The sequence below is a fragment of the Protopterus annectens genome, chromosome 8.part0 (assembly GCF_019279795.1).
Source record: "Protopterus annectens isolate FY-2018-M chromosome 8.part0, PAN1.0, whole genome shotgun sequence".
NCBI classification, from domain to species: domain Eukaryota; kingdom Metazoa; phylum Chordata; order Ceratodontiformes; family Protopteridae; genus Protopterus; species Protopterus annectens.
The window spans coordinates 798,941,594-798,968,247 of NC_056741.1; positions in this window are offsets into that span (position 1 = coordinate 798,941,594).

Genomic DNA, 26,654 nt, shown 5'->3' on the forward strand with positions numbered 1-26,654 from the left:
ATCTGAAAAACTATACAGTGAAGCAAAAATAACAGTGCACAACTCTGAAGTCAGCCAGCAATGATATAAAATGAGTCAAGCAACAATTAACAGTACACAACTCTGAAGTGACAGAAAAATATACTAAACTCTGTATATCTCCAGATAGTTTGAAGAGCACTCTGTCAGAACACAGGAAGGCTCCAGCAATGATATGCAGGTTGTTACTAAGAGGGTCTAATTTTATGCAAGTAATCCTTGATATAGTCAGATAACACACAGGATGTAAAACCAGTCATACCAACTTAAGACAAAGAGAAATGGGGGAGGTGGGGAAAACCAACACCTTCAGCAGAGATCTGAAAAACTATACAGTGAAGCAAAAATAACAGTGCACAACTCTGAAGTCAGCCAGCAATGATATAAAATTAGTCAAACAACAATTACCAGTACACAACTCTGAAGTGCCAGAAAAATATACTCAGCTCTGTATATCTCCAGATAGTTTGAAGAGCACTCTGTCTGGACACAGGAAGGCTCCAGCAATGATATGCAGACTTTGTGTTTATGAAGTGAAGACCTTAACCATTATACCAACCTCACCAGCAGATGTTCCTTTTGGTTTGACAGGGTGGCGGTATGTAAGGGGGGCATTGTTTACTGAGAACACATGGCCAGTGGCCTGATTAAGGCTAAACGTTATATACAAATTAATGTAAGTCATGATTCAGACACCTTTTCCTAGCTTGGTAATCGCAGCAAACCTTATTTAAGGCACAGCAGATGAGAACTTAATACTGTATGAGTTAACAAATCTCTAGCTACAGCACAGGCAAATAGGGAAATCAAGCTGCTTTTACTCCATGTAAAGGCAATGTCGACTGCTTACGAGTGTAATGCCATTTGGATTATATTAATAGAAATGGCTCCAGGTAATTCTGCTACATTAAACCAAAGTTAACATAAGAATGTGAACTCTTTGCTTGGTAAATGGAATGTCTGGGTCATGAGTAGTTTGTGCACTTCTGCAAAAAAAGGAATCATTACATTGGTAAGAAGACACATGGGTTTTGGGGAAAATTAGTGAAGTATCAGATATGCAGGGAAGGTGGGGAATTACCATGGCCAAGACTAAGGAACATATACCACTAGGGAACTTTTAACAATCCTAATGAGGATGATACAGCTTAGTTGTTACATTTTTTATGTCAATCTTTACCTTCATGAATCAAGTTGACTACTACCTTATTGAGAAAGATTTTAACCTACTGATTGCCCCTTGACTAGATAAAAAAACAGGGGGGGGGGATTCAGAGTCACCCTAAATCTGTGACATAACTATTGCCATTTCTGGAGGAGCTTGAGTTAGTAGATTGCTGGAGGGAATTTCATCGACACAAACATGACTTATATATAGCCATAAAACTGGGATAGCTAGTCACCAAGATTGTTGGTTTGTTTCCAGAAAGTTATTAAGTGATGTAACCTAGATTGAGAGTATTCCATCAGTCAGGTTAGACCACATGGGACTGGTGTTATCAGTTGGGTGGCCGGAAAAAAAAAAGTAACTTGCATTGTTGAAAGTTTGATTCCTTGTTATTACAATTCCCGCAATGTAAAGAAAACCTCAATCAATTAATTCATTAAGTAGTACTAAGCTGAGGCTCAGAATCAAGAGGGAGCAATCTGAATGAAATAAAGAATGTTTGAGATTAATGTAAAGGAGTAATTGCCGGAGTTCAACCCATCAACATGTTCCTCCATAGGAACTCACTGTCAATGAGTGGAACCAGCAGTGATGGCCCATCTTGGGAAAATTTCCCCTTTCTTTATGTTGGTGTAACCATGGAGCTGAAATGTATAACTTTGGGAAGGGTGCAGAGGGGCTCCCTCCCTGCAAAAAAAAATAAATAAAAAAGTGTTTTTTGGCAGTTTTTTTTTTTTTTTTTTTTTGGCAAATGCAGTTTGGGGGTTCCGATCCTCAGTGCATTTGCTTTTGTCCACTCATAGTGGAATCCCTTTTCTCTTATTCAGATCTGCAAAGGAGGCACTTGAATTTACAATCCAGCTAACCTCTTGGAATTATACACTAGAATATAGATTCCAGGGGATCCATACTAATTGCCAGCCTTGAATTACCCACATCCATGGTAAAATAAACTGTTAGAGAAAACTATGCCTCCTGTTTCTTACCAAAATCCAGATGATAAAAATATATATTATACCTAAAACACTTTTTCTGATGTGACACTCCCACACCTTTATAAATTTGTGTATATAGTTAAGCTTCAGTAGCTCATGTCAAGTTTCTTCTGGGACAAAACACATTCAAGGATCAGTAGCTTTAAGTTATTTCTTCCTCACAGACTTGGAGGGGTAGGGGGCATTGTGCTCAGTGATGGGTCTGTTAAGGGATGAGTAGAGTGGAACTATAACATCCTTGGACCTGGATGCCATACCCATGCTTATGAGCTGAATGACAGAATGATTTTTTTTCTAGCTTGGCTACATGTTGGGTGAAGCCAGACTACTGTTTACATATGCATATGTTCCCAGATCCCTTACTATCAGGTTAATTCTTAGAGGTGTTTCATAGATGGAGTAATTAGCTTGGGTGAACGATTTCCCAAAGAGCAATATAATGCATGTATTCACACTGAGTTTTAATCTGTGGCTTTGACACCTGTCATTTGTTTGTGTTAGACCATCTTGTAAGATGTTGCTGCCGTTTATGGGAATCTATGATAACTCCTGATGTACAGTCATCTGCGAGCTTGGTGAGCCAGATACCATTGACATTAGCCCTGACGTCTGAGAAGTAGTTGCACAAGAACAAACCTGACACAAAGCCCTGGGGTGCTCCACTGATGACCAGTCTCCTGGTGGAGGTGGTTCTACTGATCCTGAATTCTTGGTTTCTATCTGTGAGACAGCCAGCAGTCTAGTGAGTTATGTAGGGATTTATGTCTAGTTCTAAGTGTTTGTCAACAATACCTGAATGTGATAGTGTATTGGACACCTTGGCCTGGTTAAGGTTGTCAGTATGCACCGTTTCCCCCTCATCCATAACTTTGGTGACCTTCTTGAAGAAGTCTACCAGGTTAAGTAGGCCAGATCTTTCCTTAACAAAGCCAAACTGAGATGGGTCCAATATCTGTAGGTTGCCAGTGTCCTTGCTGATCATTTCCATGATAATTAATGCCATGGCTTTGCACATTAGACTTGTCAGACTAATGGGTCTGTAGTTCCTGGGGTCAGTTGATGGTCAGTCCTTATGAAGAGGGATGACCATTGTGGACTTCCATTCACCTGGCATGTAACCTGTTTTGAGGCTGTATTTGAAGTGTCCAAAGTGGTCATGTTTTAGACTATTTAGGAGGCAACTGGGGATATTGTCAGGGCCTACTGAAGCAGTGTTTTTGGCCTTAGTGAGCACCACCAGGACCTGCTCCCTATTGGTAGCTGGGGGGTGGGATGTGCTAGAAGGGATTTCATGGGAGTAGTATGGAGGGTGAAGTCTGAGCTAAATTTATCAGTCAGTAGATTTGCCAAGTTGCCCTAACCAGTAAAGGTTGTGCCATTTACCACTAGTTCTGCACATTTCTGAGTGCTATCTTTAAGTTTCCTGAAATAGCTGAAAAAGGCCTTGTGATTGTCCTTAGCCTGTTAGGCTATCCTTACCATGTAATTAGCCTTGTTGGACTTCAATAGACCTCTTAGTTTCTTGTTTAGTTGAATCAGGGACCTCTTGTCTGTATGAGAGTTACTTTTTCTGATTTTGGCAATTTTTTTTTCTTTTGCTGTATACCTTGTTAATTTAGCCGCGGCGGTGCAGTGGTAGTGTTGTCGCCTCACAGCAAGAGGTTCTCCCATTCGATTCTCATCTGGAGTGCCTTCTGTGTGGAGTCTGCATGTCCTCCCCACAGTCAAGTGGCGTTTGAAAGACATGTGTGAATGGGCGTGCCTTTGTTGAAGGTTGGGCATCGAGCTGGCACCCTGGCACTATAAAAATCTACTGCCAATCATTAGTGGACTGGAGTTCCACTGTGGTGACCCCTAACCGGGAAAAGCCAAAATAAGAACAACAGCATATACCTTGTTAATTTAAGGATTCCACCAGTGGGGTTTGTTTTTGGTGTTAGATGTTGGATTACCTCTAGTAGGTACAGGAGCCTCAATGCAGTGGTGTACATGTTTGTACAGGGTTTCTGTAAATAATTCTGCATAGGTAACTTTGTTTTCATGCTTTGAGGAAGCCATGAATTTTGACAACCTGTCACTTAATATGTCATAGTTTGCTTTAGAATAGTTCCTAACTGTTACAGGTTTAGTTGGGTTTTTGCCGTTGATTTTTATTTTGAGGGGGACAGTTTTGTGTTCCGACCTCACCAGTGAAGACATGACATGGGGGGGTGCAACACTCATCCATGATGGTGAGTACTAGGTCCAATATATTTTGATCCACTGGTTGAAGTGTGCACTATCTGGTCCAGGATGTTTGGATTGATAAGGTCCAGGAAACATTGTGTCTGTGAGTTAGAAGTAGTATATATTTCCCATGCCTGTAGAGGGGTAGTTAAAGTCTCCCATGAATAGGGTATTTGGTTGGATGGTGAGCACCTCTAGTAAGTCCTGGTAAGAGTTGTGAGCTTTGTGGGTCATAGAGGGTGATCTGTAGCTGGCCAGGACATAGTAAGCAACCTTGTTTATGGAGACTTGGATGTGGATAAGCTCTGGAGCATCTTTCTGTCTAACCAGCCTGGAGTTGTATTTGTTCCTAACATAGATTGAGACACCTCCACCTTTAGCCTTATCTCTGCTGCTGTTGGTCTAAATGTGTGGAAGGCACATCTTGCACTGCTGGAGTACTTTCTGTGATATTAAAACCAAGTCTTGGTAACAGCACAGATGTCTACAGTCTCCAGAGTGAGGACAGCTGGTAGGTTTTGGAGTTTCTTGGTTTGGCTCCTAACCTTACTGCTGCAGCTACAACAGTAGTCCCAATCTTCTTAATGTAAAAACACACTTTAGTTAGCCAAAAGTGAAAAGGTACCAACTAGCTACAACAAGTAACTGTCACTTATGCCTACTCATGTGTATCCAACTCAGACAGACCAGGCTACCTTTCCACTGGCACTAGAACTGCAGTTCCATTCTTGGTAATACAAAACCGCACATTAGTTAGACACAAGTAAAAAGGTACCAGATACAAATCTAACAAGTACCTGCAAGTAATTACAAGGTGATTCAAAGACAAACAAGCCAGTAATAAGGAACACAGACATGCTTTAAGGCAAAGTCTACTAACAGTCTAAGGGGAAGGCCTTCTCAGTTTCTTCTGCCAGTAACCAGTAAGATGAGCAGTGGAAATAGGACTGGGAGAAACTTCTAGGTCTAGGGCCAAGTATAACAAAGATGAGATATTAGGAACTTCCAAGAGCAGATATACAGTAGTGGTGGCAACTCAAAAGTCTCCAGGTTTAGAAGCACAACAGGAAAACGGTGTCTAGGAAACAAATTCAGAAGAGATATAGCAAAAATGCAGTAGCATGAGGTCCTACTCATAACAACTAGGCACAACACAGAAACCACCTGAAATCTGATAAAAATGCCTTAAATTAATAGCTGTAACTTCAGATAAATAGCAAACACAACACACAAAACTGATTTCAATGGTAAGAATAAATTCAGTATTTTAAATGTAGTTTAAATGTACTTACCTGGATGCAAAATGTAGTCCAAAAGCTTTATTTTCAAGCTTTGAAGCTTCCAACAGTGGCAAGACCAGAAAAGTTTTAAAAAACATTGCCTTACACAGGACGTGGGAGCTGGTGATAAATAATTGTTCCACTGTGTACTAATGTCATTCTATGCTACCTTTACTTCTAGTACATACAAGAATGTCTGAGTTGTGGGGACTACAGAGAGGGTGCTAGTCTACCAGATTGTCAAATAGCTGGTTTGGGGTGGGGAATTAAAGAAATAAAAGCAAAGTTTGTCTTAACACTCAGGCTAGCTATTTGGTATAGAGTGGAGAACTAAAAAAGGAAAGACCAGGTCTGTCTTGGCTGTCAGATGAGGTTGGAAGAGTTTGACCTGATTACAGATATAATGTAGATGAGATATGTCTAGCTACTAATAAAGATGAGCTGTAATAAAAGCAGTATTAGTAATATTTATTATTTATAATTTATGCAGTGTGCAGAATATGACACTTAGGACATATTACCTAATTCCCTTTTATTTTTATTTAAGATAATATTATTTTACTAGGATTGTTTTTTTGACTATGTAAACATGGAAATGACATGACTGCAGGGAAAAATGACTGAATTAAATTCTGGCTGAAGGATGATTCATTTGGTTACAGTCTGATAATCCTGCGTGGCACAGATTTGAAGTATGAGAACATGATACCTTTCATCAGTTAAGAATGATTTAATTTGGCTGCTCATTTTATACAGTAGAATATTCAGTTTAGTTGACAAATGAAAATCAACTGTCTGGATGATGCCTGGGCAGAAAAGGCTACTTTATGAGGGTTATGTGCATTAATTCTATTGTTATTTTTCATTTTCAGCTGCACAATGACATAAATATGGCTGGAAGAACACTGTTCTTATCAACTGAGAGAACATATAGCTGGCTCATACAGAGCTACCCCCATCTGTCTCTGCTCTTGCCCTTCCCTTGCCACTTAACTAGCTCTCAAGTTCACATCTACAGATGCTAAAGGCTGAAGTCTGATGAATGAACTCCATATTCTTTGAGGAATTTTCTCCTCATCTCAGACATAAATACATTTTCACAATGTGTTATTAAATGTGCCCTCCTGTATGCCTTGTATTTCCTCTACAGATCCATTCAAATCCACTCCCAAACTGTCTTTCAATATGCTGTGCAGCCATATCACATCCTGTCCTACACATTCCGTGTCCTTAAGCATTATATTCATGGTGCATTTTTACAGTCCTGTAATCATCTTAAACACTTGTCTGACAGTTAGCACAGGGAATGAAGGCACCAACTGTTAATGAACTGCATCCTGGGACTAAAAGCTACAGGGTTCGATTTCTTCCTCTTCCATTTGGTTACATAACCAGGCAATGCTCATGCAACACCCCTGAAAAGTGATGGACTCAGTTGGTTAACAAAGCTATAACATTAAAAACAACAAAAAAAAAAAGCTCTGTAGCAACAATTCTAGTGTCCCTTTTCAAGAACAGAACCATGAGCTATTTAGATTAAGCAAGATGAGGCCTTACCAGTACCTCACATAGTGTAACATTAATTTGAAAGTCCTCTGGTGTTCATACCACATACTATTCACCTGAACATCTTCTTCTCTCATACGTCTAGACTGCCACACAAAGCAGAGTTTTATCCACAATGGGATAGGAAGCTCAGGTTCTTTCATTTTGTCATACATTCCCCACATCACCTCCCTCCCAAGAAGTAGTCACAGTAAGAGATACCATGCCTGGACTGCATTACTTTGAATTTCTAAGCACTGAACACAAACTGCCATGTTTTCAGCTAGTGCATAAACCCAACCAGGTCCTTTCAGAGCTTTCTTGTGATGTTAGTTATATATTGCAAACAGTGCTTGCTCTATTTGCCAAGTCCCAAGAAACTTTACTAAGTTGCCTTATGGACATCTTTGATTTCCTAACTACCAATCTTTGTTTTTGTTGATAAGGGAAGTTTACACACAGTCTGCCAGTTTGTGTTTCACCTCTTTTCCTTCAACTCTCCTGCGAACCATTTGTAGCGAACAGAGTGAATAATCATGCTGAAGACATAAGAAAACCCTTATACTGGTTGTCATTCAAGAACATATTTCTTGGCATATTTTCATTACCCCCTCCAAACACCACTTTTGTGTTTATAGTTCTGCTCCCGCTATCAAGCTCTAGACAACAGGTGCTTGATGTTTTTGGCCACATTTGTTCCAGCTCACCTCTGAGCTAATGAAGTGTACCTCTATGTTATGAGAATTATTTATATGTAACTGTAAGATACCAATAAAATGCAACATTTTTTTAGCAAAAAGTGGTTCACAGGCTGTGCAATACATATCTGTATTCCCTATTCCTATTTTCAGTCTGTTTTCTTACCCTAAAAATAATTACAACCATTTTATATGCATCATACGCTGCACTATATTATCATTTGAATTAAATTATTTTTAGGTAGTACTTTGGGACAAGGAGGCACTCACATTTTAACATTATGCCTTAGGGCACCTTAGTGACATTTATTAAGTATGTTGATGCAGACTCTGTTTGATACATTGCTTACTTATGTGTTTTACATTCATGGGATTAAACCAGTTTTACAAATCTCAAGTCTTTTGAAGAGAATCCAGGAATCAAGAAATCCTGGTATCTACATAATTATGGGCTGACGCATTCTTCAGACAAGACAAATACTTATAGGAGAAGCAAGTTGTTTCATTATCATTAGATATCCATTATGACAATAACTGAGGGTATGTCAGTAATATAATATTGATACTTTTCATATAAAATATTATACTGTTTGTACATGTTTCTTTTCACCAAACACTGTGAAAGGAACTGTCCTCAGACTCAAGTCTGAAGCTTATCACAAGTAGATTACCTGACTTCCTCCAATGCCAGATTGCTTCTTGCTTGACACCCAATATCAAAGTCAAAGTAAACTTTATTGTCACGTAGAACTACACAAGTGTAGCCTAAACAAAATGTCGTGCATCAGCTCAATTCTTGAGATTACAAAGGAACGAAACAACACATACAAATAGAGGAATAAACATAACTAACAAATACAATACTACACCCAATACACACAAGAAAGGGTAGAGACATTTACCAACACTCGTAAACTAAAAGAATACCCTTCCCTGAGTTAAATTAACTACCCTATTAACAGTAGTACAAAACAGACTACAGGTTGAAATGAGTAAGTTATTTGTCTAATATTCACTTGAGTGAGTTAAATGATACTGACTATGGATATAATAAATAAATATTGCACTTACTTGGAATATCTGTAAGTATATATTCCACAAATAAATAAAAATTGAAGCATTATGTGTCCAGACCCCTGTGACTAGTGCTCAAGTTCAGAAGTCTTATCACTGTAGGGTAGAAACTGTTACTGAATCTTGTAGTCCTGCAGCGAATGCTGCAATATCTTCTGCCCAATGCCAGATGCTTAAACAGTAGATTGGCAGGATGCATGTTGTACTGTATCGTTTTGGTGGCCGTTCTGATGCGTCTTGCAGAATAAAGATGTTGTTTCATTGGAAGACTGGAACCTGCTACCTTCTCTGCAACCCTCACCACTCTTTGTAGTGCCTTCCTTTCTGTAACTGTGCAGCCTCCAAACCACACTGTGAAGTTGCAGGTGAGGATGTTCTCTAGTGCACCACTATAGAAGGTGAAGAGAATATGAGAAGGAAGCTTAGCTTTTTTTAGACTTCTTAAAATGTGGAGGTGTTGGGGCATTTTCCTGACCAGTTGGCTGGTGTTTCCCAACCATGAGAGATCCTCTGATATGTGTCCAATATGTAACTGGTCTGTTAGGTGTTTCTGCTTCTGAGTATCTAAGATCTCACTCAGTATTTTGTTAGAGAAGATGGGATTTCTAATTGTTAGGATAACATTTTCTCTCTCTCCACATACATAACTGCTGGTACTTCGTACTCCGGATATCAATGGATGAGTCAGAGAGCAGGATGTTACAGGGTGCATTACTGGTAAAAGATCTTGGGTTATATGCATTTCTCTAGAGGAAATCATAATGACAAATGGATGGAACTCTGGATTTTGCATACCTTATTAACCAGGCAGGAAGGGTGCATTTCTGCTTATGAGTAATTATGTGTTTATTAATGTGGCGCAGACAATGTATTCTTTCAAGAAGATCACAAGACATGAATTAAATACTTAGGGTGTACTTTGTAAAAATAAGGAGATAGTATTTGACTAGACATGATAGGTATACATAATTGATTAGAATTATTATACTCAATTATCAGCCTGATGAGTGCAGAATACAATGGAATGATCACATCCCTGGACCCGGACACTATACCCTTAGTATTAAGTTGCACAATAGAAAAAGATTTTCTTAGAATAGTGGATATATGGTGATTGAAAGACAAATCATTGTTCACATGGGTTCCCAGGTCCCTACCTACTGGATCAATTTTCAGGGGTGTATTGTCAATATGATAGTTATAAGGGACTTCTTGGTTGCCAAAGGATACTATTAAACAGCTCTTGTTATTTAGTTTTATTCATTGGTTTTGACACCAACCACTGGTTTGGAAAAGGCTCTCTTGGAAGATCTTGGTGTTCTCTGGGGAGTTTATGATGGCACCAAGTTTGCAGTCATCTGCGAACCTGGTCAGCCATAAACCCTTAACAATAGCTTTGACCTCTGAGAAATAAATACCATAAAAGAGTGACCCAGGGACTGAACCCTGGAGTTGCTAGTCACAGGGCTTTTGGAGAAGATGGAGCAGTCCACCCTAATTTCTTGGGTTGTATTTGTGAAACAATTTGCTGTCCAACAAATTACAAATGATTAACATTTAGCTAGGATAGTTTATCTATAATACTTGAGTTTGGGATGATGCTGAGTGCCTATCTGAGGTCTAGATATGAACTGTATACTGATCCATTGCTTCAGTAACCTTCTTCAGTATATCAGCCATGTTAAATGGGCAGGATTGGCCTTTGACACATCCATACAGGCTTGATTTGAGATTTTGTAGGTTACCTACGTTCTTATTTATTAATTCAATAATGATTTTTCCATAGCCTTTCAAATAAGGTCAAATCTATGGATCAATCATTTCCTGGGTCAATTAGTACCCCTCCTTTGTGCAAGAGGATGACAGCTGCTACCCCAATTCATCCAGCACAATGCATGTTGGAGGCTAACATTGAATAACCTCTGCAAGGGAGTTTGACTAGTCCTATTTCATCCTGGCCAGTAAGCAGTGCAGTTTGTTATCTGGCCCTATAGAATCAGTGTCCTTGGTACTGGACAGTCTCTTGAGGACTAGTTCATGGGAAATTTCAGGGGGGTGTAAATACAGGTAGGAGATCAGGCAATGTAGGAGGAGAGCTGAAATGTATCTGCTAGTATATTGGCTATGTCTTTTGTGACCAAATAGGTGATATCATTGGGTCTATATAAAATTATCGAAAGCTCCCATGAATGAACTGCATTTCATCGAATTAACGAGTTCATGAATTGCTGCTCTTGTGGGGGGCTGTGCTCCCCACACCCCCCTAATTATATATACCAATTCCGAAATTGCACTACAGTGAGGAAAGGGTAAATTTAATCGCTGTATCACGATCTCACTATGAACAGTTCGGTGAGTGCCATGTTCAATGTAAGAGCATCGAAAATGCCGTTCGCTGAACAGTCTTTTCAATAATTTAATAGTGACCCGATATCATTTACTCTTAGCTCTGCACAGTGCTGAGCAGTGTTTCTAAAGTGTCTGTCATAGATAAGGCTTTGTGGTTGTCCTTTGTCTGTGTAGCTATTTTTACCTCATATCTGGCTTTGGTTAATTTGATGAGGGTCAGGAGTTCACTGTTATGTTTAGCAGCAGCTTTTTTTTTCAGCTTGAGAGTTTCATTTATTTTTATATGGAATGAGTTTTTTCTTTTGTTATAGACCCTGTTTATATTTAGGTTGCACCATCAGCTTTATTTTTGAATTTAGCATTGAATTTACTTTGGAGGGGACAGATGCATCTATGAAGTTATTCACATGTACATATAATTTGGTGGTAAATGAGCTTAAGCAATGGGGTCATCAAACTGAAATGAAATGTTGAATTTAGCCGGGTCACCACTCAGTTTCAGTAGAACAGCCATGGCATAATCTCTGAATACAAAGTTATTGAGGGATGTTTCTGGCTTCAGTCTTAAGATGAATATGACTGATTTTTTTTCCAGTTTGACCAAGGACAGAGCAACAACTGGTAGGGAGCAGAGCTGTCCCATACTGGTGAGGACTATGTCTTGGATTTTATTGCCCAGGTTGGTGTGTGGACTAAATGGTCCATAGAATTTGTACTGATGAAGGCCAGAAATCTTTATGCATATATCTTAGGGGATGTATATGTCTCCCATTTAACGGAGAGGTAGTTGAAGTTCCCTACAATAATGATGTTTGGTTCAATGCTTAGGGACTCCATACTAGTTAGGTAGGAGTTATAGGCAGAGGGGGCCATAGAGGTGGGTCCTATAGTTAGCCATGATGTGATAAATGTCTTGTTAATGGTTAGTTGTATAGGGATCATAATTCTGTCTAACTAGTCTGAAAAATGAAGTGTTTTTTTTTTTATAAATATGGAGACATTACTGCATTTAGTGCTTTCATCTACTGTGGTGAGCATGGGCATATGGCAGGTGTAGAAAACCTGCACTGATGTGCTTGATGGTTGATGGTCTTCAACCAGGACTCTGATGATGCATATATCAATGTTTTCCAGGATAAAGAGTATTTGTAGGAAGTGGATTTGTTTTTTTGTTAAAGCTTGTAGTATTGAGCAGTAGTACCTTAATGTCACAAGGATTCTGTGTTATCATATTGGAAGCTTTTGAGAACTGACATTGCCTGCAAAAGGCACTATGGGGGCTGACAAGGTTTTAGCCAATATACAAAAGTGTTAGGGAGTCATGTGTAGGCCATTCCTGGAAAAGCAGTTAGGACTGTCTACCATGTCTTCCCAGGCTGATATATATTGGACCTCCTTTGAATGACACCAGAAGCTAAGGCAGCTGTTGAAGTCAATAATCTTTTGTTTGTATTGCGGCATCATTCTTGGTGATGGTTAATGCTGCTCTCTTCATATAGTCCAGGGGGTTACATCTCATGTCTTTTAGACCCACCTGTACTATGACAGTGTCATACAGTATGTGTACTTGTGGTGCAAGGACTCGAGTGCCTGTGTGATGTGATCAATCCTGGTAACCTGTAGACAACTGACTGTGAGACTCTCCTTGCACAGCATGTTGAGTGGCGCATTGGTGTGTCTCACTATGGAGTCATCTATGACTAGGATGTCGGATCGTGTGGAGGTTTGTCTTATGGGCTTTTGAGCTGAGACACTGTGACTCTTAGATGTACATTCCAAGGTGGATGCTGCCTATGTTGTGTGTTTGTGAGGTTGCTGAAGTTACTTGTTTCTTAGGTTACATTTAGGATGTCTTTGTGGTTTATGTCGGTTACTTTTAAGGGTCTCAGCATGTGTAGGGCTATATGTTTGGTCTGCTCTGTGTATGATTGATTTAGTGTGGCATTTTGTGGTGCTGATATCCTGTTGGTTATCTGCATTGTGTTCATCTGAGAGTTTTGCCTTCAATACAATTAAATAATTTCATCTGTCACACACTGTGTTATTTTGTTTAAGTAGTAGGTGTTATCACTAAACATGAGACAGTTTCTACATTGGAACATGCAAGTCCAAGGTTCCAGGTGCTTACTAATATTACCTGAAGGGGGAACAGCACCTATGAAGTTTGGAGCTTATTACTGGAGATGTTATCTGTCTGGTAGTGGAAATAGTGCTGGTCTCAACACAGATACATGCAGCTGAGAATCAACGATACTTAGCTCCTTCTCACACCAGAAGCAAAAGACCAGCATTAATCCCAAGATGCTTCCTTAGAAGTAGCATTAATCCCAAAATGCTTCCTTAGAAGTAGCATTAATCCCAAGATGCTTCCTGAGAAGTAGTATTAATCCCAAGATGCTTACTTAGAAGTAGCACTATTCCCAAGATGCTTCCTTAGAAGTAGCATTAATCCCAAGCTGCTTCCTTAGAAGTAGTATTAATCCAGCAATTGCTGGGCTCAGTGAGTTTGCTATCGTCTTCTTTTGGTAGGTACCCTGGATAGAACCTGCAGTAGCTAGACACAACAGACAGCCAAGTTGCACAAAGGTCCTGAAGTGGTTCTCTCCAAAATAGCAACCAGACTGCCGAGTGAAGCAGGATACTTTCTGCTCAATTATAGACCATCAGGAATCAGTGTCCCTGTGCTCCTTCTCTAACTAGAAGCAAAGCAGTAGCAGTAATCATAGGTTCATAGGTTCATAGGTAGGTACTAGGCTATCTGCCCAAAGGCATTTATAAGCCTAGCCAGAATGTGTTGGCTTTCGCCACCCCCTTAGATTAGTTCCCTGTGCCACTGTCCAGCAGAGCCACTGAAGTGATCCCCGAGGAAAACTTTCTGTTTCCCATCCACTCGTCAAGATTTCTTTTGAAGAGTGTTAGCGAGGAGCTCTGCCTAATGTAGATTGGAATCTTGTTGCAAAGCATGGGAAGTCTCTGGGACAGGAATCTATCCCTCCAGCACGTCCTATTTATTGTTGTGGTGAGGTTTAGATCCCTAGAGCGTGTGGCTCGCAGGGATAAGGTTTTCTTTAGGTGGAGCATGTCCATCAGTTCTGGGTTGAATATAGCCTTGTATGTCAGGCAGAGATCACCTCTGAGTAGGCGGTATGCAACCAAGTACAGCTGTAATTTCTTCAGTCGAGCTGCATAGGGCATCTGTTTGAGGCCAGTGATCCTCTTGGTGAGGTATTTCTGTGGTCTTTCCAGCTGTTGCAGATGTCTTGTAAGGTACATCCCAAATGGCGCGTTGTATTCTATGATGGGTCTGATGAGTGATGAGTAGAGGGGTACAATGACCTCTTTTGATCTGGATGCGAACCCTTTTGTGATTAGGTGGGCCACGTAGAAGGATTTTCTAACCACTTTGGCAATGTGATTATCAAAGTTGAGATTACTATCTACTTGGGTCCTTAGATCCCTTATTACTTCTTCCGTATTTAAGGGACTACCACCTATGTGGTAGTTTGTGGGTACTTTGTTTTTTCCATAGGGGATGACTATGCACTTTTTGGCATTTAGCTTGAGGGCCATGATTTTGACACCAGGTATCTGTCTTAGTGAGACCCTTTTGGAGGATGTCTGTGTCAGCCAGAGAGTCAATTATAGCCTCAAGTTTGCAGTTGTCTGCAAAATTGGTCAGCCATAGTCCTCCTGTGCTTGCCTGTACCTCTGCGAAGTATATGCCGAATAGGAGGGGTCCTAGGACTGAGCCCTGGGGAACTCCACTTGTAACCAATATAGAATCGGACCTAGCTCCTGCAACTCTCACCATGTGGGTTCTGTCCGTGAGCCAGTTGGCAACCCATCTTGTGACATAGGAGTTTATGTTCAGGCTGGTGAGCTTGTCTATAATACCAGAATGGGGAATGGTGTCAAAGGCCTTTGCGAGGTCTAGGTAGGCCATGTGTACCACCTTTCCCTCATCTATAGCCTTGGTAACTGTCTCAAAGAAGTCCACCAGGTTCAGGAGGCATGATCTGCCCTTAACAAAGCCGAACTGGGTAGGGTTCAGTGTTTGGAGGTTCCCAATGTCTCTGTTAATAAGTTCCATGAGAATGTGCTCCATAGCCTTGCAGACCAAGCTAGTCAGGCTTATAGGGTGATAGTTCCCGGGGTCTGCTGTGGCTCCACCTTTGTGGAGTGGAATAACCGCTGCTGTGCACCACTTTATGGGTGCATAGCCTGTGGAGAGTCTGAGTTTGAACTGTGTGTTTAGGTGAGGGGTTAGTTCATCTTTGAGCTTGTGTAGGACGTAGCCTGGGACACCATCCGGTCACATTGATGCTGCGTTTTTGGCTTTGGAGAGGGCTGTTTTAACCAGAGTGTCTGTGATTTCAGGGACTCTACATTCTTCTGGTATGGTTATGGGCCCTGTTGGGGGTGAGAGGGGGGGTGAAGTTTGCGCTGAACCTGTCTGCCAGGATGTTGGTGATATCGGTCAGTTCAGTGTATTTTGTGCCATTCTGCACTAACTCCGAGCAGATCTGAGCATTGCCACTTAGATTCTTGACATAGCTAAAGAATGCCTTGTCCTAAAATGGATCCTATGAAGCAGTTTTCAGACTTTCAGAGATTGGTGATCCCTAGGAAGTCTAGGAAATAATGTCCCCCTGATGCTTGTCTCACCAGGAGCAAAACAGAAGCACTAATCTTAATAAGATTCCTGTGAAGCAGTTCTTTGTTATCTAGTCCAGGATATTAGAGATTTTAACAGTAAGATGGAAAAAAGGGATTAATACTCCGAATGTTGCAGTGTGTGCCAAGTGAGTGAGATGATGTGAAACAAAGGCGAACCCAAGCTTTAAGAGTCTACAGGGAGGGTCTTCCCAATATGACATTTCATTGTCAAGCAGAATGATCCGATGCAGCTTCCAATGCCTAATTTGCAGTAGGAGTGGGCAGGTAGCTCAAAAGCCACAAAGTTTAAAATCCTTGTCAAGAACTTTTAAAACGAAAAAAAAAAAAACTTTAAGGTAAAACAGAATTTAAAATAAAAGAAACTGTAGTATAGTACAAGAAAAATAAATAAAAACGGAAATATTCAGACCTTAAAATAATAATACATACCATCCTTGACAGACTTCCCCCTCTTTTAAACTCTGGTGCATATGTAGTAACTGTTACACTGACCCACCATATTTAAACTTTAAAACTTACACTGTCAAATGTATGTACTATTGGCAATGGAAAAAAAAAGTAAGGCATTAACTTCTACTCTTTAGTACTCTGTCCCACCCACTTTAATGGGTTAAACAAACTTGTGCACAAGCGATTAAAAAAAATCAATTCATATTAGTGTATTGCTATAACCTGTGTGTAACAAAATAGCAAGTTATCATTTTACTTTTCCTGTAGGGCCAATATCGCTTCCATCAGAGCAATGCAATTTAAACAGTCAAGGACCTTACTTTTTATCAGTTACTGATAAATGTGCAATTTCCTCCCACTCTCTGTAGCTATTACAAACTCAGTTTGATCAGGAAAAAAAAATAATACAGGTAACTGCAGAAACTGCAGCAGCAGTAGTTTCAAGAAGGTTTCTGTATTCATTCGTGTGTGTGTGTGTATGTGTGTGTGTGGGTGCGTGTGTGTGTGTGTGTGTGTGTGTGTGTGTGTGTGTGTGTGTGTGTGTGTGTGTGTGTGTGTGTGTGTGTGTGTGTGTGTGTGTGTGTGTGTGTGTGTGTGTGTGTGTGTGTGTGTGCGTGTGTGCGTGTGTGCGTGTGTGTGTGTGTGTGTGCGTGTGAGTGTGTGTGTCTGTGTATGTGTGTGTGTGTGTGTGTGTGTGTGTGTGTGTGTGTGTGTGTGTGTGTGTGTGTGTGTGATGTATATGCATGACACAAGGAGTGCAGCACAGCATATAACTGTGACATCATCCAGATTCTGACTAGCACAGTCTTCTTTGCTGCTGAAAACGGTCAGCCTTGTGTACTGGTTATTTTCTTAGCATATGGTGACCCACCTGTGCAATGTATTTCATAACATTTTGGCTTAACGTATCTGATGTACACCAAGTACATATTTCTTGCTAGACTGCTCCATACACCACTTTGTCCTTTAATTTAGTCTGTAATTCATGGGGCAGTTTATGCATATATGCTATATGGGGTTGTACCTGTTTGTATTGTGCCTGTTGTGTATTGTGTTGGGCCGGGTAGTGTTCGGTTGGCTGCCAGCTTGCTATTGGCTAGCCTTGCTGCTTTCTCTTGTAGACCAGCATGCTGTGCACCAAGATAATCTTTCTGACTCTGCTAATAGAATGCTGCAGTGTTCCTCACAAGGTATCCAAGTACCTGAAGCTTATCTTCCATTGGGGAAAGACACATTCCACCACAATTGTTGTTTGGGAGTGTACTTGATTATACCTGTCTCAACTGTTGTTCATGATGGTTTATTAAAGCCATCAAGTTGTAGGGTTGGGATCTGGCACTAATTATATGGGCAACACCAAGATATGGTGAGTGATAGGTCACAAGTACATGTTTATCTGTATGAAGAGACTCACATCTCCTGCACTTTGTCCAATGGCAAATCTAGCCTGTGCTTACAAATGATATGTACACATGTTGTATTACTGTGTATGAATGCCTGGCACAGGTATTGTACTAGGTGTCTGCATTTTATAAACTTACTTAGCACTGGGCACACACAATGATGAAGTTGAAATGATATCTGGATAAATGGTAGCTTCTGTAGTTAATATACACTCCACCCTCCAGACCAGTTAGTATCTATATTTCTCTATGGGTGCCATCTACTACAACTAGTACAGGTAGCATTCCTACCATAACATGTATGCCTCCATCGTTTCCAAGTATTCCTGGTCATGTTAAGCAACATGATGTTCTTAATGTGGCAAAGTCTAGTGTCCAGAAAGGTGTCCACAAACCTACAGGCCAATGCCTGGAACAGATCTAATGTGTCCCTTATGAACATTTGTGTGCCTAGCTTGGTCAGTAAAGTAAATACTGTAGTGTATTACCTTAGCATATACTGCACATGCTGGTTAGAAATTGAATAGAACTATTAAACATATAAATTGCTCATTTTGTTCATACCACTCAGCTTTCCAGAATTTGACAGAATGTCCAGATTTTTGTATCATATTTTTGGCTGTTCTTCGTAAAATTTGTGGTGTTATAGCAAATATTTAAGGACTGAAGTCAATAAATAATGACAAAACATTTGAGTTTCAAAATTCAATAGCCATTACATAATGCATACTAATGCAAAAGCTGTTATTTTAGCAGCTTTCTAAGTTAATAAGAACAATATTTAAAATCTGCCTTTGATTTTGGGTTTTTGTCCCTCAATTATTTTTGGCTTTGTTCAGAATTCTTGTGCTAAGACATTAAGAGGTATGTTTCTGTGTACGCTATACTAATATTAATAATTTTTAGACTGGATATATTAGGTAGTACTTAACTAATACTGAGTCTATTTTGACAAAAAAAAAGTTATTATTTTCATTGGCTAAAGATAACTATCAATTGTAGGAACTAACTAAACTAAGAGTTTATTGAGTTGGTATGTACATTTCCTGAACTTGTCTGCAGAATTGTCTATCAAAACCCATTATTTCTGTCTGTTAGTAGGTTATGTTAAGCAAAATGAATGGAGAACTGTTTTGAAACCTGACCAATAAATCCAGAAGAATCCAAGTTACAACCACTACTTTTCACCTCAACATCATAGTTACATAACTATGTGCTGATAGAAAAGAAATGTATTATTTTAAAAAGTATTTCCTAACCAGTGCCAGTTCAAAATGTAGCAGTCGTGATGTTTAGATATATGAATTGTTTCAGTATGCCCAGCAGAATGTGGTAGGTGGTGGTCCGCATTGCATTTTCCTGCAATACCACATTTCTGACAGTATGAGTGATACATTTGTTTTCTCCCAAGCTTGCCAGTATGGCAGTATCTCATAATATTGTAGAATGTTTGGATGAATTAGGTAAGGTGTAGTTTTTGCACATTGCATGACTAAAAAATAAGACAAGTTGGGGTTTACTGCATCACAGGATATAAGCACATGTCAGATATGTTTTGAGGCATGAGACAAATCAGAGTGCATTATACACCAGAAGTGTTCATTCTGTGTAATGTGCAAGAATATACTTTAACAAAAACAAGCCTTTTTCTGAAACTGCAATCACTAGACTGATTTGAATATGTCAACTTCTCACATTTGGGAATATTTTTACATAACAGCAGTTAAGCTGTGAAATTCTGTTTTTTATGCTCTTAAATTTAGTGTTTTAAATCCTCCCACACAACTCTTCTAATTGTTGTACTGTTTTCATTTTATTAGAAAGAAGTACAGCCACTGAGGAAGAAGCACACATGGTTCACCATGCTTATGCAGTGTAACTCAAGACTTTTCTGACAAGAATGACAAAATACATGCTTTTATTAAATGGGTAGACATCACCTAAATGCAGTAAACGTTTTTATGCCGAATAAGCAAGGGAGGACAGTTGTACTAAGAGGCTTCAACATCTGTCCAGCACATTTTATTAAGTTCTGTGCCCCACGGAATTATTTAGTAATAAAATGGATCTTTGAAAGGAGAGGACTAGCCAACTCTTCCCAAGGTTGCTAGCTGCAACATACCATTACCTGTGAGGCTGTAGCTTTACAGTGAGTATAGATGCAAGTGCAATAATCCACTGGGCAGGCTTATTGCAGTACTTACATTTAGTATTCTTAACTCTCAGGCAATTCACAAAGATAGGCATATCAGACTACAGAGACCATCAGTAAAAGTGCTAGACACTTTCTAAGTAGCCATGCATGCCTTTTATAAAGAACCAGTTGTCAACAGAACATAATTAAGTAAACAGTAAGATATGTGCACTAGTTTTGCAGCTGCTGTAGCTGTTTACCTTATCTGAGGTGAATTAAGCATTTTATTGAGTAATTTAAGGCATCATCTCAGATCTTTTTTTTTTCAGTACAGCCACAGTAATTTAGAAAAAGAAGTGGCTTGGCTTGCTATAAATTTACCACAAACTATCTTTCAACTCGTATTGACTGTATTTAAGTAAATCTGGCAGAAAATAGTTGTTAAATTCTCAAAATTGCACAATGCATGAAATGTGGCAATAAAAGCGAACAATTAAAATCAAGTTTAATCAGAAAACATATTAAAATCAGGTGACATTTTGTTTCACTGTCTTAAGATTGACAAGTGCTTTTTCGTAACCTGCTTCTATTCATATATGACATAAAAAATCCCAACAGAAAAATGCTTGAAGGAATACAGACAATATCACGCATTAAGTGCCAAACATTATGCTTTCTTCAAAGAAACTAGTGAAAGTTACGAAACAAAGACAGGACAAAGTAAACAATACAACCAATATTTAAAAGAGATAGTGCTGGATGGAGCTTGACAACAGAGAAAAGGCAAGGAAAATGTTGCTACAAATTCCAGGGCCGTGATTCAGAAATGCATAATGCACTCTGCAATCTTATTTGTAACAGCACTGCTCAATGAGTTATGGCAATTCAGAGATTACTGCAGTCTGATATTGCTAGCAAAGCTTGAGGCATAGCACTGCACTTCTCTTGCTGATGAAGGCAACATGTAAACGCAGCAGTTCAGGTGAATGACTGATGCTAATTAGTCCTGTATGCTTCCTCAAAACTTCTCACCTGGATCAGAATAGCAAGATAGAGTGATTCAAACAAAAGTTCTGCTCCTCTGTTTGTGGGTAAAGTAAAAAGTAATCACTGCGTTTTTACCGACTCACTTCTATGGCAGGAGTATGTTTGTTAGAGCCACAGCAGGCAAGTACTGCAAAGCCATCTGTGTTGGGGAGGTGCATGCATACGTATGGCTTGTGTGTGTGTGTGTGTGTGTGTGTGTGTGTGTGTGTGTGTGTGTGTGTGTGTGTGTGTGTGTGTGTGTGTTTGTGTGTGTGTATCTGTTAGCAGGTTCCTGTGCAATGGTATAGCATAGGTTGATACAGAGAATGCTAACATGATTGCCTATAACTGTGCAGCATTCATTTCAGATATGTGATAATGAAGTGCTAATGAAATGTCACTACATGTGGCTTTATCATGTCTTTGAGTTATATTATATCACCGTCTCACTACAGGGCCCAAATTGTGCTGACAGATGTTGATATGAATACCAGCCCAGGTCTTCAGCTGACTTCATACAGAATTGGTGGAATCTGCCTGGGTCTACAGTGAACAGCCTGGGTATTTAAAGTCAGAAGATATGTCACAACATTTAATATTATTTCAGGCCTAAAGAGCAAACTGTTTTAACCCCATATAGCTAGTGTTACAGTATTTGATATATACTAACAGTAACACAAACAGAGGCTACTAATGCATTAGTATAAGAAAAGACACCATGATGCTTTCAACCATGAAAAATATACCATGTGAAGTATTCATAAGAAGAAAAGCTGCAACAGAAAAAAAATGAACCACAGAGCTCATGATCAGCAAAGAACTGTATTTTTTTTTTATTTTGATTCACAAATCAAAACAGAGGTCAGTTAGAACTGTCACTCAGGAAAGGACGTACCAAAAAACATCCCTGACACAAATATACCACTAAAACATTTACTTGAAATGTACACAAAAACAATTCAAAGTGATAAGATTTAAGATAACTACACCTGTGTAAAGTAGTATAGAAAAGACAGATATGGTAGCTGATTGAATGTAGAAGCAGTAAGAGACGTCACAGAGACTACAAGGATAGGTTAGTAATGTGAAAAAATTGTAATGGCAAATCCATGTACAGAAATACATGTTCAGTGAAAGGTAAAACATGTATTGACTGCAAAAAGCCAAAAATGCCAAAACAAGACAAGCATTTCCGGGGAAAACAAAATTTAAAATGGCAAAATTCCAGAAAGAGGCACCTTAAAATAAAAACAATAATAATAAAAAAAACATGTTTAACAATGTTACTGAAGAAATAAAGATTATGGAAGTGAAAATTCTAAGGAAGAACATAAACTTGTGCGTAAAATATATAATTTCAAAAAGAATAAACCAAAAATAGAAGTCTGCTTCAGAAATACATGTATAAGTATTCCTGTAGATTTAGGTTCACTGATCACATAGTGAATAAAGAAATCTATAATCAGCTCAGACAGTTTCTAGGATTCAGAAAGACTTACCTCAATGTAAAAACCTTATCTGGGAAGGTTTCTGTATTGTGGTAGGCTTTCCTGATTCAGACTGCTATAATACTATGATTTTCTCTTCATAGGACCATAACACAGAGATAGAGGCCTCACAGGCAAAGCCCTGTGCTAATGTGGTAATTCAGGAAAGTGGCTAATGCTCTGTCAGAAGACATTATTCACCAATTCACTCCTATGTACAGTACAGTTAAGCATAGCTGAACTTTGGGAGTGGGGGTATCACTGTGTGTATGTGTGTGAATATGTGTCTGCACTTCTGGAGGGGCATGAATGAAACTAAGTGTGTGTGTGTCTGTGTGTGTGTGTGTGTGTGTGTGTGTGTGTGTGTGTGTGTGTGTGTGTGTGTGTGTGTGTGTGTGTGTGTGTGTGTGTGTGTGTGTGTGTGTGTGTGTGTGTGTATCTACTTGCATCGTGACACTGCAGGTTTAGTTAGGGGGGTGCTGAGTGTGTATTTGTGTGTGGGGGTATTTGTGCTGGAGGTTCTGTGCTGGTATGTGGGAGAGTGTCTATGGAGGCTTGTTTGTGGATGAGTTGGTGCGTATGTGAGTTAGAGGGTCCTTTGCTAACTCAATACATGAGCTGCTAGACCAAGTACTAGAGTGGTCAGGTCTGACATCGTGGTATTTGATTCGGAGACATGGCATTGATCTGCTCTTCGATCAAATCTTCAGTTTCTGAATTAGAGATTCTCTGCACCATACTAATTGGCTAACCCACACTGGCTAATTAACATGGACAGAGAACCTCTGTCTAAATCCAGCACAATTACTAAGACTAGAAATTCTGACCACAAAGTTATACACCAGTAATTCTAAGGAACTGTTACCACTACTGGTCCCAGTACTGGAGTGCTTTCAAGCAGATGCCTGGACAAATAAAATCCATGTCATGTAAGGTAAAGGTTTTTGTCTAGTTTGTTACCCAACCACACAAGCACCTGGGCTTATTCAAAGTAACAGGCTAGACAACTTATTGTAGAATATAATGTTTTAATGAAAGAAAGTTTAACATTGCATATTGTCTCTGGTTACATCCACCTCAAAGAGCTGAAACAGGTAAAGTGTGATGAGTTAACAGAACAACATGTAACTATAATAGCAAAATGTGCTGAGAGAGGGAAAAAAAACCTGAAAAGGATCCATGCTTAAAGCATATGAAGTAATTCTGTTTCCATATGAATGGCACAGAATGGCTAAGACTGAGCATAGATGTTATCAACTTTAAGAGAGATGAATGCTGCATCATTCCAACATCCTTAAAGTATATTTTTAAAGGCAAAAGGATGGCCATTCTTGCTTATTTACAAAACAGATGCATAGAAATAATCCACAAGGCCCAGAAGGACATTGTGAAAACCAAAGCATTTCTAAGGAAAGGTTCCCTAATATGATAATCAGTTGATAGAACTGTCACAAATTATTTGGTCAGATAACAACACTGATTTACATGGGGGAGTCAACAACATTGCCTATGTTAAAGTTATGACTAAGGAATATTCTAGATATCACATACCAGAAATACTACTTCCACCTCAGCCAGAACTACTATACCACTGATAGATGAAATCTTCTCAGGGTCTTGGCATTCGAATTTCAATCAGACTGGGTCACGGGCCACCTTTTAATACTATTTCAATCACATCAAGTCATGGACCATCTTTTAATGGTATCTAGTTCAGTCAGGCCATGGACCACCTTTTAATAGTATCCAGCTCAATCACATCAGGTCATAGACCACCTTTTATTAGTATTCAGTTTAATTAGATCAGGTCATGAACCACTTTTTAACAGTATGCAGTTCAAGCATTTCTGCAGCAGTTTAAAATTCATCACAGAAAATAACTCCACTATGACTACATTGGTCACACAGACAAGATAATTAGAAGTGCTGCCAGCAAAGATAGCTCCTGAAAACAATAGTTTTATAGTATACTTTACAAATATAACACAGTTCCTCCAGCAAATTGAGTCTTTCAAGAGGGCTTTATGTTTAAGTATCAAGTGACCTGATCCAGACCCAAACCACATGAATTATGTCCATGGTGGTGCAGCGATAGCGTTGTTGCTTCACAGCAAGAGGTTCTCCTGTTCGATTCTTGGCTGGAGTGTGGGGAGTGCCTTCTGTGAGGAGTCTGCATGTCCTCCCCGCGGTTGGGTGGGCATTCGAAAGACATGTGTAAATGGGCATACCTTTGTTGAAGGTTGAACGTCGAGCTGGCACCTTGGCGTTTGTGAAAATCTACTGCCAATCATTAGCAGACCGGAGTTCTGCTGTGGTGACCCCTAACTGGGAAAAGCAGAACAACAACATTGTCACAAGAAAACCACAATTAGATCCTATACAAATGTGAAGAGACATGCCAGGAAGCTCATCCTTGAAGTAAGGCCTCTGTATTATTAAACATGTGGCTCAGAGCAGACACTTTTGTGCTTTAACTTCTCATTCCTGTAATGTTCTAAACGTCGAAGATCCTATGATTACCACTACCAGTCACTCACACCTTGATGAAATAACACTTTCTTTTTAAATCCTTTTGCAATCATAGTAAATACTTGAGATTGATGCATTCCACTGCATATGACTTTGCCTTTGAACCAGCCTGTCTCTCAGACACCTTTCATATTGATAAGCAGATTGTACCCAGATCCTTCAAAACCATGATAAAGAGAATGACATATAGCATTAACTATATGATTTGAAATTACATTATTTATTTCTTTTCCATGCAGGTTTCCAACACATTGAATAAATCTGAAGTCAAACACTACTGTTTAGCACTTTTATTTTATGCCATGATCTTGATGTTTCATTGTCTAATCATTTTATTTCTTTGCAGCCTGAGCAATGTTTGAAGTTTAGAAATATATGAGTGTAACTGAAAACAGTGTGCATGCAAAGTATTTTAGTTAGACTGTAAGGAAAGGGGCCTACTCATTTACATTGACTTGAACATCAGCTTTTTGACTGGTTCCTTATTTCAGGTGCAACAGTGATGCGATAAGCATTCATTATTATCAATTCCCAGTGCATGTCTTTCACAAAGTCAGACACATGGGATTACAACAGGCCATCAATGAAATCTTGTGTAAATCTGGACTGGCTAAAAGTGTCATGCATGTTTTCTGTATAACAGTAGCTGTCAGCTGGAATTAGGCAGTGTGTGGTAAAAGACACTGGATCTGAACTGCTGTAGTAATGTACCTTATCTGTAGTCTGGCAGTTGGTTAAGAGGATTAAGGCTGTTAACTTTTAACAAGCTACTTTCTGTGCTGCAGGGTTTGATTCCCACAGCTTTCATGTGTCTCCCTGGGATAGGTTTATTAATGGTCTCCTTGACTGCATGCCAGGTAAACTACCTATGAACTGTAGTAAATGTATTCTGTGATTTAAAGATGCTGTCTCTACATTTTTTGCATATAGACACATTAATTTGGAACTGCTACATAAAAGAATTTATGAACTTGAAAGGTCCTGCACTCTTATAAACAGCATTATATTGTTTTGTTCAATCCCCTCTGTAGTCTCAAACACAGACAGATAGATATGCTTGCATGTGCATGCTTTGTGGCGAATTGCTGCTGGACACTGTACAACTGTGTACTCATACTCTCCTGTGTTGCATCATTTGTTGCAGTTTCACTCCCTTGGCACATCTCAGACTTGAAGCACATCTCTGTAGTTCCAGTTTGCCCAGAAAATATTTTCCCCCTCATTAATAAAACTGGAGTTTAATGAAGATAATTGGAGAATAGCATATGATTTTTCCTTCTCTTTCCCCTTATCAAAGTGACACATAATTAAGAGCATAACTAATCCAATAAATCAGTAGTCCTTCAGTACCAAACAGGCGGCAAAAATGGGCCAGACACAATTATGTAAGCATAGGTGTACTAATCAAGTTGTGTTGTGTCCAGCAGACAAGGCAGAACTCTAATTGTTCTGATAAAAAGGCAAACATCTTCCAAAAAGTATCGAATACAACAGTGTAGAGGATGGGGTAATCTATTTTTAGTACTGGTGATACTCGTGGACTTTTTGGCATTTTGATATGTTGTTTATATCTGAATGGCCAGTGACCATTTGGT